Below are 20,161 nucleotides of genomic sequence, written 5' to 3' on the forward strand. Positions count from 1 at the left end.
CAGTCACCACAGCAAGTTTGGTGTCGACTGCTTAATTACTGTGGCTGTGCATAGCGAGCGAACACACACACACACACACACACACACACACACACACACACACACACACAGCCAGCTTTATATATTAGATAACATAATTTCTGTACTTATTTGTTTTGGTTTTGTTGTGTGTGTGGATTACTCGGATTGTTACTGACATCTGGTGAAAATTTCATGTCAATAGTGCCTTTAGAAATATGTTTACTGAGAAACATGGTGACATTCAATACTTATTTTACCCTCTGTATAAAGTAACGGGAGGTTGTACATAAAAAAAAAATCTAACAGCATATTTCCTATTTTAGTGATATTGTTGTAGAAGGTACATTAAATCACGTTCTTTTAATCCATTGACCTTGGTTAAATTGTTGCCATATGCAGAAAGCAGAACAGAAAACAAAAGTGCTCCTGCTGTGATAATCACTGCCGGTAAACAGCGATAAATAAGGCAGGAATATTATTCACAGAGATTATCATGGCGCTAGAAAATTGGCAGTGGAACCATTTATGACAGTGAGCCGAGAAACGCTAAATGACAGCACAACATCTACCTGATTGCCTTCGTAAGACCAGTGCTGAGGAAATAATTATCATGTATCTCATGTTGCTCCACAGAAGGAGAACAACCATGTTTTGCAAGCATGTCCTCCTGACTACCTTCCTGGTAGATGGGAGGTTACGAGCAGTGATGAAAATGAAACCTGAACAACTTTTAACATGTATCTTAGAAACTGTGAAAGAGTACAACCCCTGGCAGTAATTATGGAATCACCGGCCTCGGAGGATGTTCATTCAGTTGTTTAATTTTGTACAAAAAAAGCAGCTCACAGACATGACACAAAACTAAAGTCATTTCAAATGGCAACTTTCTGGCTTTAAGAAACACTATAAGAAATCAGGAAAAAAAAAATTGTGGCAATCAGTAACGGTTACTTTTTTAGACCAAGCAGAGGGAAAAAAATATGGACTCACTCAATTCTGAGGAATAAATTATGGAATCACCCTGTAAATTTTCATCCCCAAAACTAACACCTGCATCAGATCAGATCTGCTCGTTAGTCTGCATCTAAAAAGGAGTGATCACACCTTGGAGAGCTGTTGCACCAAGTGGACTGACATGAATCATGGCTCCAACATGAGAGATGTCAATTGAAACAAAGGAGAGGATTATCAAACTCTTAAAAGAGGGTAAATCATCACGCAATGTTGCAAAAGATGTTGGTTGTTCACAGTCAGCTGTGTCTAAACTCTGGACCAAATACAAACAACATGGGAAGGCTGTTAAAGGCAAACATACTGGTAGACCAAGGAAGACATCAAAGCGTCAAGACAGAAAACTTAAAGCAATATGTCTCAAAAATCAAAAATGCACAACAAAACAAATGAGGAACGAATGGGAGGAAACTGGAGTCAACGTCTGTGACCGAACTGTAAGAAACCACCTAAAGGAAATGGGATTTACACACAGAAAAGCTAAACGAAAGCCATCATTAACACCTAAACAGAAAAAAACAAGGTTACAATGGGCTAAGGAAAAGCAATCGTGGACTGTGGATGACTGGATGAAAGGCATATTCAGTGATAAATCTCGAATCTGCATTGGGCAAGGTGATGATGCTGGAACTTTTGTTTGGTGCCGTTCCAATGAGATTTATAAAGATGACCGCCTGAAGAGAACATGTAAATTTCCACAGTCATTGATGATATGGGGCTGCATGTTAGGTAAAGGCACTGGGGAGATGGCTGTCATTACATCATCAATAAATGCACAAGTTTACTTTGATATTTTGGACACTTTTCTTATCCCATCAATTGAAAGGATGTTTGGGGATGATGAAATCATTTTTCAAGATGATAATGCATCTTGCCATAGAGCAAAAACTGTGAAAACATTCCTTGCAAAAAGACACATAGGGTCAATGTCATGGCCTGCAAATAGTCCGGATCTTAATCCAATTGAAAATCTTTGGTGGAAGTTGAAGAAAATGGTCCATGACAAGGCTCCAACCCGCAAAGCTGATCTGGCAACAGCAATCAGAGAAAGTTGGAGCCAGATTGATGAAGAGTACTGTTTGTCACTCATTAAGTCCATGCCTCAGAGACTGCAAGCTGTTATAAAAGCCAGAGGTGGTGCAACAAAATACTAGTGATGTGTTGGAGCATTGTTTTGTCTTTCATGCTTCCATAATTTTTTCCTCAGAATTGAGTGATTCCATATTTTTTCCCTCTGCTTGGTCTAAAAAAGTAACCGTTACTGACTGCCACAATTTTTTTTCCTGATTTCTTATAGCGTTTCTTAAAGCCAGAAAGCTGCCATTTGAAATGACTTTAGTTTTGTGTCATGTCTGTGATCTGCTTTTTTTCTACTAAATTAAACAACTGAATGAACATCCTCCGAGGCCGGTGATTCCATAATTTTTGCCAGGGGTTGTAGCTCTGTCCTTAAAAATATTCTGAGAGAACAACATAGATTTACTCTTTAAAGGACAACACTGACATTTTTGGGGAGGAGTTGTTTTGAGGACAGTGTAAACTAGGTTGTATTTAGTTGAAATGGGATATTAAAAGTAAAGAACCTAAAGTAAAGCAAGGCCATATTCTTGGCTTATTGAATGTTCAGTGTCACTGGCTCCAATATTGTCAAATTAGGTTTTTTGTTTGTTTGTTTGTTCTTCTGTCTCTTCTCACTGTGTGACTACTTGGTGCCAGGGGTATTGAAAAAGAAAGAAAGAAACAACAACAAATTGATTTACGCCAGAATCATGATTCTTATCCTTAACAATTCACAATCAGTTCAAAACAGATTTTTTTTTTTTAATAAAGTTGTCTATGTTGTGTTTCCCCTCACTGCCGCAAACTCGGTCACCATTTCAATGAATCGTGCTGCTTCTCTTACTCCTGCTTTTTGCAGTATCCAGGGGCCAGCCTGCTCTGTATGTAAAGGGCCTTTCAGAACGCGCACAGCGTCCTGTGAATGCCGCAAGTGGACATGGAAAATGGGCAGAGTTCTGTTTGTGTTCTGGAGGCTGAAGAAGTCTCACAGTGGTCATGTTTGTGAAGACTTGTGTGTGCCCCAAAAAATTATTAAGTAAAAAGTGAAACTCAGTCTGTGAGTCCTAACCACAAGATTAGCAGCAAAAAGCAAAAGATCGAGTGACAGACATCAACCTGCTGGGAGGAGGTTTCTTCAGCGACTGTTCATAATGAGGTTGGGCGGAGCTGAACCACGGCCTGGCCGGGGGCCCAAAGCAGCCGGTCAGAGAGAGAGATAGCAGCCGGCATGATCAAGCGAACACAGAAATTCTTCAATTTTGGACATACACCCTCTCTACTTTTAAGATTAGGCTTAAAACTTTCCTTTTTGCTAAGGCTTATAGTTAGGGCTGAATCAGGTGACCCTGAACCATCCCTTAGTTATGCTGCTATAGACGTAGACTGCTGGGGGGTTCCCATGATGCACTGTTTCTTTCTCTTTTTGCTCTGTATGCACCACTCTGCATTTAATCATTAGTGATCGATCTCTGCTCCCCTCCACAGCATGTCTTTTTCCTGGTTCTCTCCCTCAGCCCCAACCAGTCCCAGCAGAAGACTGCCCCTCCCTGAGCCTGGTTCTGCTGGAGGTTTCTTCCTGTTAAAAGGGAGTTTTTCCTTCCCACTGTAGCCAAGTGCTTGCTCACAGGGGGTCGTTTTGACCGTTGGGGTTTTACATAATTATTGTATGGCCTTGCCTTACAATATAAAGCGCCTTGGGGCAACTGTTTGTTGTGATTTGGCGCTATATAAAAAAATTGATTGATTGATTGATACACACACCTAGTTTAACCAACAGAGCTTCTTCAAATGTGCGTGAGTAATCTGAAAATAAAAACCAAAGTTAGTACACCACTGAATGCCAAAGTTTTATCGGCTAACATTACCTAAGCCTTTAGCTACAGTATTCTGAATCAATCACTCAGTCGAGCTGACTGAATGATTTGTAAATTCATTCACTCATCTTTAACCGCTTACTCCAATTAAGGGTCATGGGGGGCTGAAGCCTATCTCAGCAGTCATAAGACGTGAGGCGGGACTAGGGTTGTGTATTGAGTAGAGCTGAAACAACTAATTGAGTTAATCGATTAAAATCGATTATTAAAATAGTTGTCAATTAATTTGGTCATTGATTAGTTGCTAAATAACTTTGTTTTACCGCAAATGTTTCGTTTCTTCCATATAATCAAGCAAGCTTTGCTTTGAATCTTGAACCAATGGAGTGCTTCGGGCTGCTGCTTCGTGGTTTCATTTGTTTTATTTCACTTTATCTTAATTTTTCCCCACTATAACCCTAAAGAGCATATGTCTGTGAGGAATATTCACCTTTTATGTTAAACTGACCTGTTATGGTCTTCTGAAACAGTTGATAGATGTATTTTATGCTGTCTATGGCGTTTTCAATGTTAAAGTTAGCATTAAGCTGCTGGCATTTCAACATGTTTGTGCATTTGTTTTCTGTATAATAATTAATGGCTCAGCGTTTGTTGTCGTACAAGAGTCAAATCGCAAATTATAATATTTTTAATTTATTTTTATTTATATATTATAATAATAACAACAATAATAGTAATAATAACTAATAATGCTACAATACAATTTTAGAGAAAGAGACATGAGTCACATGTGTCATTGTGAAATGACCACATAGTTTACAAGTTATACAGAGAATGTTGCACATATAATGAGTCAGGCTACAGTTTTTGATTTAGGTTTTATGCTTAACTGTTATGCTAATTGCTCATTTCCAGCAACAAAAAACCTCTTTTTTCACCATATATTTTATTTATATGTTTCAATGTTGTTTTATGGCAACTCAGCACTTTGATAAAGCATTGTCATTTGAAATAATTATTTTTGTTCTTTATTATAAACTGTTTTATTCTTTATTATTTTATGGTTCAACAGCCAAGGGACATTTGACGATTTGTTGATTTTCAAGTATTTTAAGTTTTCAAATAATGTTCTGTTGTTAAATAAAGTGATGGAAGGAGACAAAAATTGTTTCCCTGGTATATTTTTAAAAAAATTCCCCGCTAATCTGATTAATCGTGTCGAAACTCCATCAGATTCATTGATGATCCAAATAATCATTTGTTGCAGTCCTAGTATTGAGAACCAGTTAGTTTCAGATATTGTTAAGAATTGATTCGATCCACCGACATCAATAGCCTTTTTGCTTAATGATTTCCTTATTGGTCCTTCAGAGCGGCCGTCGTTTTTGAGTGCGTTTTATTGGGAAAATGATCATTTCTCTATGTTGATTACAGACCCTGCAGCAGCTCTGTAATCAACCACTTCTGCAGCGTGACTCCACTTTGAAGCCTGAACCAATGAAGCAGTGCTTCAATCCGCTGGCTCGTTGGTTCTTTGATTCGCTGCTCTTCAGAAGTGGCAAGTCCACTTCTTAACCCCTCTCAACAACCAATATGTCAATCGTGAGTCACTTTGTGTGGATTAAAGTCACTAACCGGGACTCTTGTCTTGTTGCAGTCAAGAAATGAGAATCGTCTTCCTTTCCGTTAGCACAGCTCCAAACGCTGTGCGGCTCTCTGCTGAGACAGAGTCTGGTCAGAATTAATAACTTCAAAAGGAATTGGCCCTTTAAATAAATGACACCTCTTTCCAAACGCTGTAATACAGACAATAAACTACAATCGACTAAAATGTTTTTTTCCTCCCAAAGTGAGACATCCTACATTCTTTATGAATTACATCCTGATGTGCAGCACAGCCAGCTGCAAGAGCTCAGCTCAGACGTATGGAAAGACATTCATGCCAATAATGTCTGGAAGGAAATAATTTTGACAAAAACTACAGATTTTGTTTATTTCTATTTATGTCCAGTGATCAAGGATCCACCATGTAGATTTTATTTATGTCCAGAGTTTAAGGATCCAGTGACCAATTTCACATTTACTTTAAAACGCAATAAAATGTTGACATTGAAAACCTGTGAAGCCTACTTTTAGTACACAGAAAATTCACAAGAGGTATCGATAAGGAATCGGATCGATAAGCAAAATCGATAATGGTATCGATATCGATAAAATCTTATTAATAATAGCTGAACACCAAAACCTGAAGACCAGAAAGAAGAAGAGAACATCTCTGCTCTTCAAAATGTGAGGAAAGTGTTTCCAAATACTCCACCAAGAGGTCAAAGCTAGAGTCCAGCTCACCTGTCATCTCTGAAAACTCACACCTGCTGCTATGCTTCTAAATAAAACAAAGGCTCTTTAAAGAGCAACTATTTTATTATTTGAAAAAACTGTTTCCTTTTATATTTTAACATTAAATTAATGAATCGTTAAACTTGTCCATGAAGTAAAAGTTCAGTCATACACTTGCACAGGTAGAAGCCCCTGTTTCGTCTTGGAGGGGACCACATTCCATGTGGGGCGCAGCGATCGCCGCACCATCTGGGGAGGAGGCATGCCAGCTCTGAGCTTACGGAGGCAGGTGCACAGCCAACTCGATCAATGCTATCTGCTGTGGGATCAATTAGATTAGAGCCTCTGTGACAGTGAACAGGGAGGCTTTTATGAAGAAAACGGCAGAAGGGAATTCGACATTATTCAGGTACTGAGACACACTTTGAGATTACAGAACAGTCTCATGTCAAGACAGACTCTTAAAGTAAAATAAAAATAAATCCTACCAGCTCCACTGAGAAGAAGAAAAAAACTGAACAGTCATCCACTTGTGATTTCCAAAGTCGGCTCTACCAAAAAACAGCATCATGCAGACATGCATGCTCACTGTGTGGCTAAACTAGTGTCCAGCGACACAAAGAGACTCTGAAAAAATTAAAAGTTTTGGGGTGAAGTGTGTCACTCTCTGTACATCCTCTGCAAATCCCAACCATGAAAGCTCAGAAGCTTTGTTATCGGATGAAGAGTGTTCGTTTCACTGTCTGTCAGCCATCAGGATGTTTCTGCTTTTCCTAAAATGTACATCACACGCTGAGAAATCCCGACAAATGCAGAGTACAAAGATGTTTTCCAGAAATGCACCTGCTGACTCGGGGAGAAAAGCTGAACCTTTTGTTTTTCTATTTTTATTTTATTTTTTGACAATATAGAGGGGTGTCAAAATCTGAATCACAAGAAAAAGGTGAGATTTTCACACTGAAATGAATGCCCCCAGCCTGGTGATATTGTGACTTAGGAATTCAAACTTTTCAAATTGAAAATTATGCAGGGGAAATGTGTAAAAAAGTCTGGAATCTCCCACATTTTAAATCGTCTTTCTGTACATTCTTTTTTCTTTCAAAAAAGTTTATTGCACATTCGTAACATACAATGTGTCAATGAAACACAAACATTTTAGATAAATTTAACTAATCAACAATTCAGCACAGAATCAGACCAGAAACAGTACTAAAAGATTTTTATTTTTGTCTCAGGGCTTCAGGACACAAGGTCGGATAGGACCCTGAGTGGAAGCACCGCTATACTAAAAATTTCTAATCAGAACATCGAACAGTTTGTCAAAACAATGCTATTTACTGCTTTTTATATAGGAATAAAGTTGTTATTGTGCAAACTTGAGTTTAGCCTTTTGGCCATCCACAATATTTTCTGTTTCTCATTTGGGCCTTTGCAAAAAATAATTGCCCACCCCTGGCCTAAGTTGAAACAAGTAACTGTTTAAATATAACAATAATAATAATATTATTTAATAATAATAATAATAACAACAACAACAACGTTTTCTAACTTTACTGGTTCAGTTAAAGTCCCACTTCAAAAATAACTGCAACTGAGTATCAAATATACAAAGAGAAGGCTCAATAACAGTATCTTATTTTCCAAGTTATTGTTTTCACATGTAAATGTTATATTTAAATATATTAATTGGGATCACAAGAAAACAATGTTTCTGACAGAAATGGCTGAGGGAGTTAATTTATTACCAAAGCATTTATCATTAAGTGGGGAAAAATGTGAATAATTACATTGCAGAATGATTTGTGGTTTGCTCCCATAATTTTTCAGTCAAGGGCTACAGTGCTCCAACTGAAAAAAATTAATCTGTAGCCCTGCGTACTCCCCCTCTAGCTGCCACCTTATCGTGGTGGCAGTTCAGAACCTCCATGACCAGTAAAAGATCAAGGACCGTGATGTCGCCCGGTATGGCGGAGCCGGGGTCCCACCCTGGAGCCAGGCCTGGGGTTGGCGCTCGCACGCGAGCGCCTGGTGGTTGGGCCTTAGCCCATGGGGCCCGGCCGGGCTCAGCCCGAAAGAGTGACGTGGGCCCGCCCTCCCGTGGGTTCACCACCTGCAGAGGGGGCCATGGGGGTCGGATGCAGAGAGGATTGGGTGGCGGTCGAGGGCGGGTGGCCCGGCGGCCCGGTCCATGCTCACAGCCCCTGGCTGTTGGGACGTGGAATGTCACCTCGCTGGGGGGGAAGGAGCCTGAGCTTGTGCGGGAGGCTGAGAGATACCGACTAGAGACAGTCGGGCTCACCTCCACGCACAGCTTGGGCTCTGGTACCCAACTCCTGGAGAGGGGCTGGACGCTTCATTTTTCTGGCGTCGCCCACGGGGAGAGGTGGAGAGCTGGGGTCGCATTGCTTATTGCTCCCCAGCTCAGTCGCCAAGTGTTGGAGTTCACTCCGGTGAACGAGAGGGTCGCGTCCCTACGCCTTCGGGTCGGGGACAGGTCTCTCACCGTTGTCTCGGCCTACGGGCCGAGCAGCAGTGCAGAGTACCCGACCTTCTTGGAGTCCCTGGGAGGGGTACTAGATAGCGCTCTGACTGGGGACTCCATTGTTCTCCTGGGGGATTTCAACGCCCACTAGGGCGGCGACAGTGAGACCTGGAGGGGGGTGATTGGGAAGCACGGCCTCCCCGATCTGAACCCAAGTGGTGTTCAGTTGTTGGACTTCTGTGCTAGTCACAGTTTGTCCATCACGAACACCATGTTCGAGCACAAGGGTGTCCATAAGTGATCCAGCTGCTTTTAAACATGCTGTGGTTCGACCTCTTAAAAAACCTCACCTGGACTCATCAGTTTTATCCAATTTTAGACCTGTCTCTCATCTGCCATTTCTATCTAAGGTTTTAGAAAAGGTTGTCTTTTTACAGTTACAATCATTTTTAGAAGACAATCTCATCCTTGAAAAATTCCAGTCTGGGTTTAGATCGCGACACAGCACTGAGTCAGCACTTTTAAAAGTTCATAATGATATTACTCTGTCGGTGGATGCAGGGAATCCTGCTGTGCTGGTTCTGTTGGACCTCACAGCAGCCTTTGATACTGTGGATCACACAGTACTTGTTTCCCGGTTGGAACATTTTATTGGCATTCATGGTACTGCACTTGAGTGGTTTAGATCATATTTGGCTGAAAGGAGCTTTTCTGTCATGATTGGGGACCTTTCCTCATCAACTGCTGCTCTGTGCTGTGGAGTGCCGCAGGGATCTGTCCTTGGGCCGATTCTATTTTCTTTGTACATTCTGCCATTGGGGTCAATTATAACCCAGCACAATTTGTCCTTTCATTGTTATGCAGATGATCTGCAAATCTATCTGCCTGTGAGGACTAATGGGAGTGATGCTTTGTCATCATTATTTAATTGTATTAGTGATGTAAAGCAGTGGCTGTCCCGAAACTTCCTTTACCTGAATGATGGTAAAACTGAGATCATGGTGTTTGAGCGCACTGGCATACCAAATGTGGTAACACCAAATTTTGGTGCTTTGGCTAACTATGTAAAACCAGCTGTCAAGAATTTGGGAGTGATATTTGACAGCTGTTTGAGGTTCGATCAACAGATAAATTCTGTTGTCAAAGCTAGTTTTTTCCAACTTCGCCTCTTGGCTAAAATAAAGCACTTTCTCAGTAGACGTGATCTTGAGACGGCCATTCATGCTTTCATCAGCTCCAGACTTGATTATTGTAATGCACTTTATGCGGGCATTAATCAGTCGTCTCTTGTGCGTCTCCAGTTGGTGCAGAATGCTGCTGCTCGTCTTTTGACAAACACTTCTAGACGTGAGCATATTGCGCCCATCCTATACTCACTCCACTGGCTTCCAGTTCGTTTTAGAATTGATTTTAAAATTTTAATGTTTGTTTTTAAAGCTATTTATGGCCTTGTACCTCCCTACTTGTCTGAAATTTTAACTTTGCGCACCTACAGTAGGACGTTAAGGGCGTCTGGCCAGCTTTACTTAGATGTTCCAAGGTCAAGATATAAACGCTGGGGTGATCATGCTTTCGCAGTAGCTGGCCCCAGACTGTGGAATGAGCTACCTCTTGAGTTACGTACTATTCCTGACCTAGCACTTTTTAAATCTAAGTTAAAGACTTATTTATTTAAACTGGCTTTTAACACTTAGTGGGGAGGTGACATGTTCTGTTATTTTTATGTTCTTTTTTTTTTATGTGTTGTTTTAAAATTTTATTTTATATGTGTTTTATTTTGTAAATTTGTGTTTTTAATGTTAAGCACTTTGGACACCAGTCGGTGCTGTAAAGCGCTTTATAAATAAATGTTGATTGAAATGTTGATAAGTGCACGTGGCACCAGGACACCCTGAGCCGGAGGTCGATGATCGACTTTGTAGTCGTATCATCTGACCTTCGGCCACGTGTCTCGGACACTCGAGTGAAGAGAGGGGCAGAGCTGTCGACTGATCACCACCTGGTGGTGAGTTGGATCCGCTGGGAGGGTAGGAAGCCGGTAAGACCTGGCAGGCCCAAACGTATCATAAGGGTCTGCTGGGAACGACTGGCGGAACCCTCTGTCAGCGAGGTCTTCAAATCCCACCTCCAGAAGAGCTTCTCCCAGATCCCGGGGGAGGTTGGAGACATGGAGTCCGAGTGGACCATGTTCTCCACCTCCATTGTCGATGCGGCTGCTCGTAGCTGTGGTCACAAAGTCTCTGGTGCCTGTCGCGGCGGCAATCCCCGAACCCGGTGGTGGACACCGGAAGTAAGGGATGCCATCAAGCTGAAGAAGGAGTCCTACTTATCCTTGTTGGTAGGTGGGACCCCAGAGGCAGCTGACAGGTACCGGCAGGCCAAGCGTGCCGCAGCCCGTGCGGTCGCAGAGGCAAAAACTCGGGTCTGGGAGGAGGACTATCGGTCGGCCTCGAGGAGATTCTGGCAAACCGTCTGACGCCTCAGGAGGCAGAAGCAGCTCTCCACCAGCGCTGTTTACGGTGCGGGTGGGGAGCTGTTGACCCTGGCTGGGGATGTTGTCGGGCGGTGGAAGGAGTACTTCGAGGATCTCCTCAATCCCATCGTCACGTCTTCCGAAGAGGAAGCAAAGACTGGGGACTCGGAGGCGGACTCATCCATTACCCAGGCCGAAGTCACCGAGGTGGTTAGAAAGCTCCTCGGTGGCAAGGCTCCTGGGGTGGATGAAATCCGTCCTGAGTACCTTAAGTCTCTGGATGTTGTGGGGCTGTCTTGGCTGACACGCCTCTGCAACATCGCGTGGCGATCGGGGACAGTGCCTCTGGATTGGCAGACCGGGGTGGTGGTCCCTCTGTTTAAGAAGGGGGACCGGAGGGTGTGTTCCAACTATAGGGGGATCACACTCCTCAGCCTCCCCGGTAAGGTCTATTCCAGAGTACTGGAGAGGAGAATTCGACCGATGGTTGAACCTCGGATTCAGGAGGAGAAGTGTGGTTTTCTTCCTGGTCGAGGCACACTGGACCAGCTCTACACGCTCCATCGGGTGCTCGAGGGTTCATGGGAGTTTGCCCAACCAGTCCACATGTGTTTTGTGGATCTGGAGAAGGCATTCGACCGTGTCCCTCGGCGCACCCTATGGGGACTGCTCCGGGAGTACGGGGTCCGGGGTCCTTTGCTAAGGGCTATCCGGTCCCTGTACGACCGCAGCAGGAGCTTGGTTCACATTGCCGGTAGTAAGTCAAACCTGTTTCCAGTGCATGCTGGCCTCCGCCAGGGCTGCCCTTTGTCACCGGTTCTATTCATTATTTTTATGGACAGAATTTCTAGGCGCAGCCAGGGTGTAGAGGGGGTCTGGTTTGGGAACCACAGAATCTCGTCTCTGCTGTTTGCGGACGATGTGGTTCTGTTGGCTTCGTCAAATCAGGACTTTCAGCGTGCACTGGGGCGGTTTGCAGCTGAGTGTGAAGCGTCCGGGATGAAAATCAGCACCTCCAAATCGGAGGCCATGGTTCTCGACCGGAAAAAGGTGCTTTGCCCTCTTCAGGTCGGTGGAGTGTCCTTGCCTCTTTGGAGGAGTTTAAGTATCTCGGGGTCTTGTTCACGAGTGAGGGACGGATGGAGCGTGAGATCGATAGACGGATCGGTGCAGCATCTGCAGTGATGCGGTCGCTGTATCGGACCGTCGTGGTGAAGAGAGAGCTGAGTAGGGGGGCAAAGCTCTCGATTTACCGATCGATCTACGTTCCGATCCTCACCTATGGTCATGAGATTTGGCTCATGACCGAAAGAACGAGATCGCGAGTACAAGCGGCCGAGATGAGTTTCCTCCGCAGGGTGGCTGGGCGCTCCCTTAGAGATAGGGTGAGGAGCTCGGTCACTCGGGAGGAGCTCGGAGTCGAGCCGCTGCTCTTCCATGTCGAAAGGAGTCAGTTGAGGTGGCTCGGGCATCTTTTCCAGCTGACCCTAGATGCCTCGCTGGAGAGGTGTTCCAGGCACGTCCCAATGGGAGGAGGCCCCGGGGAAGACCCAGGACACGCTGGAGGCATTACATCTCTCGGCTGCCTTGGGAACGCCTTGGGGTTCCCCCGGAGGAGCTGGAGGAGGTGTGTGTGGATCGCGAGGTCTGGGCGGCTTTGCTTGAGCTGCTGCCCCCGCGACCCAACTCCGGATAAAGTGGAAGAAAATGGATGGATGGAGCCCTGCGTAGCACAAAATTTGTGCAACTGAAATGAGGACCTCGATAAGGTATAACTTATGTGTTGTGTTTGTGGAATCGCATCACGTGGCATGACGCTATAATAGACTATAAGCATACTACTTGCTACAAAACGGGCCTATGACTGATCTGATCAACAAAAACAAGCATAATTCAAAGTTCCTGTTCAATACGGTGGCAACACTTATTCATGGACAACCACCTATAAGTCGCTCTCCTTTTACAGCCCAAGATTTTTTAGATTACTTTGAGAAGAAAATAGATGACATCAGGTTAACTATATCCCAGCATGCCTTAATCCAGCCACTCCAATCTGTTGTCAAGGTGGGTGCCATCACCTAGATTTGCAGAATTTGACAGTATCTTACTGGGCGTGCTGACAAAACTTGTAATGTCTGCTAAAAGCACAACCTGCTTATTCTGGGGCTGAACCAATTAGTCGAGTAACTCAATATTCGATTACAAAAAATGTTCGAGGCAAATTCGTGCCTTAAAGCTTCGTTTAACGTTGTAGTACATATGCCAGGCCTGTGTGTGGCACCTCAACATCCCCAGAAAAAAAAAAATTGAAGAAGACTAGAGCACAACACCTAATGAAATTAGCAACGATAGCTACCGCTTTTCAAAGTGACAGAGTAAAATGCGAGTGACACAGAGGAAAATGCGAGTGCGAGGCTTGCATGTTCAACCTCCAGCTGAAATGCATCTGCTGAATCGCAGAGCGATAAAAAAATAAATCACGCAGGAACTCAGCCCACCAACGTTTGTAAGGGAAAAAAAAAACTTAAATGGTTAAATTTTACAAGTTGGAGAAAACAAAACAGAAACCCATATCCCATCGGCATTTCAGCAAAATGTCAACACTTTGGCGCAGCGACATTGTGCCATTTGCTTAGGGAGAGCCCTAAACTATTGATGCTGTTTAAAAATGCAAAAGTACTTTTTATCCAATTACTCAACTAATTGCCAGAATAATCAATAGAATACTTGATTACTAAAATAATCGATAGCTGCAGCCCTAGCTTATTTGAGCTGATACCAACAAAACTGTTAAACTGTTGCCCACCCTTGAGTCTACTGTGTTGGAAATTGACTGTCATTACCCTCAAGATCTGTTCCTAAATGTTTAAAATCTGCAGTGATTAAACCATTACTTAAGAAATCTAATCTTGACCCTACTGTATTGAAAATTATAGGCTGATATCAAATCTATCATTATGTTCCAAAATTTTGGAAAGAGTGGTTTCACAGCAGCTCGTGGACCACCTTGCTGAGAATAATCTCTTTGAGCCACTACAGTCTGCATTTAGAGCTCTCACTAAAGTGGTAAATGATATTCTGCTTGCAATGGATTCAGATACCACTACGGTTCTGGTGCTGTTAATCTTCGTGCTGTGTTTGATACGGTGGATCACTGTATTCTACTCGATAGGTTGGAGAATCATTTTGGGATTACTGGAAATGTCCTTGCATGGTTGACATCATACCTGACCAGTCGTTCTCACTGTGTCTTGTACAACAACACTGTCTCTAACCTTGGTGACATGAGTATATGGGGTTCCACAGGGTCCATCTTAGGCCCCCTGCTTTTCTCCCTTATATAGCACCCCTTGGGCACATATTGCGGCATTTTGGGATTACCTTTCCATTGCTATGCTGATGATAGTCAGTTGTACATGCCGATAACTGCTGGTAATCTCATACACATAAGTCCTTAGAGGATTGCCTTGCATCAGGTGAAAAAGCTGGATGTCCAGCAATTTCTCACTTTTAAACTCAGACAGGACCATAATAATGTTCATGGTCTACTCTACTGAGACATTGGCATCAGTCTGATCAGCTAACACTTAACCTAGGCTCATGTGTCATACATCACACTGACAAAGTGAAGAACCTCGGGGTAATTTTTGATCCCACATTGTCCTTTGACCTTCATATTAGAGATATTATGAGGACTGCTTTCCTCCACCTGCAAAATATAGCAAAAAGTCATCCCATTCTGTCTATGGCTGATGCAGACACTCCAAGTCATGTAGTTGTTTCTTCTAGACTGGACTACTGCAATGCTGTTTTTTCTTGTTTTCCCGCATCCAGCATTAAGAGCTTCCAATTGGTTCAAAATGCTGCTGCCAGACTCTTGACAGGAAGCATAAAGGTTAGCATAAAGGTTGACTGCATTACAGCCATTCTGGCATCTCTTCACTAGCTTCCTGTATCTGTGAGGTCAAATATTATGGTTCTGCTATTATTATTATAAAATTATTCACGAACTAGCACCTCCCTACTTAGCTGACCTCATCAAACCCTACATACTGGCCCAGGCTCTGCTCTCTCAGGGTGCAGGACTACTTTGTGTCCCTAGGGTGAATAAAAAGACTTCAGGCCATGGAGCCTTCACTTATTGTGCACCTGTTTTGTGGAATGATCTCCCTACGTCAATATAACAGTCAGATTCTGTAGAGACATTCAAATAAGATTTAGATGCATTTATTCTCCCTGTCATATGGCTAGCATACTGGCATAGCATGACACTGTGCTCCCTATTCTTTTAAAGTCATTTTATTAGCAATGTAACAGGTCTTGGCCTCAACTTCATCTACATTTAGGGGAGGTGGTGGTACAGTGATTAAAGCATTGGGCTTGAAACCAGGGGGATCCGCTAAGGACTAAGGGCAAGGTCCTTAATCCCCTAGCTGCTTCCAATGTGTAGTGAGTACCTTGTATGGCAGCATCCTGACATTGGGGTGAATGTGAGGCATTATTTGCAAAGCCCTTTGAGCGTCTGATGCAGTTGGAAAAGCGATATATAAATGCAGTCTATTTACCATTTACATTCAGGGTCTGTTAGTGAAGCTTAGGGCTAACAGCCAGCGATAACCTTAGTAAATTTCTCTGCTTCCTGTTGATTTACTGCTGATGAATTATAATTAGGTATTGCTTTTTCCGGTCGACCTTATTCTACAGTTTTTCTCTCTGTCCGATGTACATATAACATCGCTTAGGATTGCAGGACTGATCGCTACAAACCGCAGGATGCCGGACTGCCTGTGAAATTGCCAGAACCTGTAAGCTGCGCAGTCTGTGTTTGGCATGGACATTGTCGCAGGAACAGGCCCACTGACAGCATGAGGAAGCCTGGATGACCCCTGCCTGTGGTGCAAATACCTGCTTGGACTTCTCATTGAATTAATATTTTTTTTCTTTTGTAAAGTTGTGTTGTTTGATTTCCTGTTTGCTGTTTCTTCAGCTCTGTAAAACTTTGTAAAAACCTTGTAACTGTTACAATGGCCTAAGCGGTGGGTCACCCATTTGAGTCTGGTCTGCTTGAGGTTTCTGCCTCAATATCATCAGAGGGAGTTTTTCTTCACCATTGTCACCAGAGCGCTTGCTCTAGGGGTTGGTAAGGTTAGACCTTACTTGTGTGAAGCCCCTTGAGGCAGCTTTGTTGTGATTTGGCGCTATATACACAAAATAAACTGAACTGAAATTGAAGGGAAACAATCTCTGACTTGTGTAACTTCTTTCTATGACTACACATCCTACTGTCACAGGTGCTCAGCTGTTCTGCACTAAATAGACACCTTCATGCCTTCTTGTTGTGGGAGACAAGCGTAATAACGATTTTGAAAAATGTATGTCTTGGGAAGGGGTGGGGATGTTTTAAACTGCATGATTTCCAAACACAGATAATTAGGTGGGACAAGTGTATATAGTTAGGATCAGAAAATCTGTGCAAAAATGACAGATGAAAGCAGATTAGTCGTTTTGATCTCTTTCCTCCATGCGTTTCCAAATGTCTTATTTGCTCTCACTTTCTGCCCGTGCAATTTCTCTACCCGCCTCCCATCTTCCTCACCACATATTTTGGTTGGAATTCTTCTGCCTTGAAAATGTCCAAATTTGACACCAAGTCATTTTCATTATATTTTTAAAAGGTCTATTATCTACTGTGACAAAGTAACACACCCCCTTATCATATTTTCAAGAGTAACTAGCACTTACTTTTGGTTATGTTATTTAGATAACCACTGTCTTGATAAATCCGTGCTTATTACAGAACTGTTAGTTTGGTTTGTGTCCATTTTTCTGGTCACTTGTGGAAGGTTCTGTTAGCCCAGGATTGCTCAAAATCTGCTCTGTGATAACGTTCAAACGCTAAGATATTTACGTTATCACAGAACTAACATTAAAGTATTAAAAACACACAATATAAGAAAGCATGTTTATATGTGAAACAGTGTTAAACGACGAATTAGTGTCCGTAAACTTTCGCTAAAATATGAGCTAAATGTACCATGCTAAGTCAAATGCTAACGAACGTAAAGCATTAACGCCAGGCCTTAGTTCATTTTATAGCTTTCTATCAATCCAACAGTCTCAACGACACGAAACAAATGCCGAACAAATATAAAACGTTCACAAAAAATTATACAGCTGTATTACAACAAAACCATATAATAGCATTTACCTTGTGTTTGCTTTCTAGAAAATAGCCTCTTCTTCCCAGTGTCACACACGTACAACAACAAAACAACGTGCTCGCTGATTGGACAACACCGTCAAGTAGGCGGGACAAGTGTATGTAGATCAGGATTAGGAACAAGAACACCGCCATCGTGTGTCGACTTTTATTCCACATCCAGAAGAAATAAAACTCGGTTAAGAAATCTCTCGATTTGAGTTTAATTTTCTTTTCTTTTTTGTTTGAAGGAATGACCCTTTTCGATTTTGGCACAATAAGTCATCAAATGCTCGTTAATGCAATGAGCTAATTTTGAGTTAATCAGTACTAAAAGCTAGCTTTTTGACTTTTATAATAGAATATAATAGAATTTTATAATAGTAATCTGTATGATGCAGTGGAAAACAAAACAAGAGAAAAGATGGACAATTTTTCTAAAATACAGTTTATCATACACTTGAATTACAGGTAGGGGGCAAAGTTTTTGCCAGTGTACAAATAACATGATAATTATAAGACAACATAAAAATATAATGTAAACGTGATCCAGAATCCCCATCTGGTTCAAAATCTTATTTAACTACTCACTAACCAAGAACTACATCTCTACTAATTAAACTGAAACGTGTGTGGTCATTCGTATAATTTGGACATTACACTCACTGTTAGAAGTCACATTTAATTCTGGAATAAGATGCAAGCAACAAGATAATGTAGTTAAAATCCACTCTTAAATGTGCAAGCCTTAGATTTTAAAGGCAGTTTTGACTTTTAGAAATTCTGCAACAAATTACATTGGCCATTTTTCAAGAATTTTAACCAAACTCAGAAACTTGCACTGAATGACAAAGACAATGACAAACCTGCATTTTGTGCATTTGTTCACAAAGCATTTATGCTCTTTACATATGTCAAGTATAAAGTTTTGGTTGAAGAAAATCTTGTATTAATTTATGCATATCTCCTACAGACTGTGTTATGTTTGCCATGTATGTTCATTGGGACAATAATGTTAAAGTAATTGATCTGAAAAGAGCATTTTCAGTGTTTTAAGAGCTTTTCCTTGGGATAGTTATCTTGATGGGAAAACGAGACGGCATGTAGTCATAGATACTGTAGACAGACAGACAGACAGATGACTTAAATTTTACGTTATTGCGTTTTCTTAGCCACTGCAATGTTTCCTTCATCCATCCTACTGTGCAATGCTTTTTGAGAACAGTCTGTGTGTCTCATATAATGTTATTGCTGCTGGAGTAATTGAGTTTAATGCGCTCCCTTGCGGCTATAAGATATTATCATTTACAATGTGAATTTACAGTGATTTAATTGGAAAATTATATTTCTACTTTTTTTCCTGTTTATGCTGTAGGTTTTCTTTTGCCAACTCAAAAATTAAGCTGCTTCAGTAACACTTTCCATGGAACAAAAGTTAAAGATAATGAGGCTGTGTTTTAAGGCATTCATAGAAAGAACCATCAGCGGTGATGTCATGTAGACACAATCAATATGAGAATGGGTTTGCACCTTGATTGACGAGGTTCAGATCATTTGAAAGTTCAGTGTTACCATACAAACCAATAAGACAGACCACCCTGGCAAGAATAAGGCTTGGATCTTTTAAACTCAGATAAAACTGAAGTTATTGTACTTGGCCCCACAAATCTTAGAAACATGGTGTCTAATCAGATCCTTACTCTGGATGGCATTACCCTGACCTCTAGTAATACTGTGAGAAATCTTGGAGTCATTTTTGATCAGGATATGTCATTCAAAGCGCATATTAAACAAATATGTAGGACTGCTTTTTTGCATTTACGCAATATCTCTAAAATTAGAAAGGTCTTGTCTCAGAGTGATGCTGAAAAACTAATTCATGCATTTATTTCCTCTAGGCTGGACTATTGTAATTCATTATTAAAAGTTCCCTAAAAAGCCTTCAGTTAATTCAAAATGCTGCAGCTAGAGTACTAACGGGGACTAGAAGGAGAGAGCATATCTCACCCATATTGGCCTCTCTTCATTGGCTTCCTGTTAACTCTAGAATAGAATTTAAAATTCTTCTTCTTACTTATAAGGTTTTGAATAATCAGGTCCCATCTTATCTTAGGGACCTCATAGTACCATATCACCCCAATAGAGCGCTTCGCTCTCAGACTGCAGGCTTACTTGTAGTTCCTAGGGTTTGTAAGAGTAGAATGGGAGGCAGAGCCTTCAGCTTTCAGGCTCCTCTCCTGTGGAACCAGCTCCCAATTCAGATCAGGGAGACAGACACCCTCTCTACTTTTAAGATTAGGCTTAAAACTTTCCTTTTTGCTAAAGCTTATAGTTAGGGCTGGATCAGGTGACCCTGAACCATCCCTTAGTTATGCTGCTATAGACGTAGACTGCTGGGGGGTTCCCATGATGCACTGTTTCTTTCTCTTTTTGCTCTGTATGCACCACTCTGCATTTAATCATTAGTGATCGATCTCTGCTCCCCTCCACAGCATGTCTTTTTCCTGGTTCTCTCCCTCAGCCCCAACCAGTCCCAGCAGAAGACTGCCCCTCCCTGAGCCTGGTTCTGCTGGAGGTTTCTTCCTGTTAAAAGGGAGTTTTTCCTTCCCACTGTAGCCAAGTGCTTGCTCACAGGGGGTCGTTTTGACCGTTGGGGTTTTACATAATTATTGTATGGCCTTGCCTTACAATATAAAGCGCCTTGGGGCAACTGTTTGTTGTGATTTGGCGCTATATAAAAAAAAAATTGATTGATTGATTGATTG

At 42.0% G+C, this 20,161-nt stretch overlaps 1 protein-coding gene across 2 annotated transcripts in view; it reads right to left on the minus strand.

Annotated features, from left to right (window-relative positions):
* Nucleotides 1–17,473, minus strand: part of cops7a (COP9 constitutive photomorphogenic homolog subunit 7A) — a 48,161-nt gene extending 30,688 nt beyond the window's left edge. For both annotated transcript variants that reach the window (XM_034174458.1, XM_034174459.1), the window contains exon 1: nt 17,406–17,473. The gene's annotated coding sequence lies outside the window, so the exon portion shown is untranslated. The remainder of the gene's footprint in view (nt 1–17,405) is intronic.
* Between the last annotated feature and the right edge of the window lie 2,688 nt (nt 17,474–20,161).

Source organism: Thalassophryne amazonica, chromosome 7 (assembly GCF_902500255.1).
Source record: "Thalassophryne amazonica chromosome 7, fThaAma1.1, whole genome shotgun sequence".
Taxonomy (NCBI): domain Eukaryota; kingdom Metazoa; phylum Chordata; class Actinopteri; order Batrachoidiformes; family Batrachoididae; genus Thalassophryne; species Thalassophryne amazonica.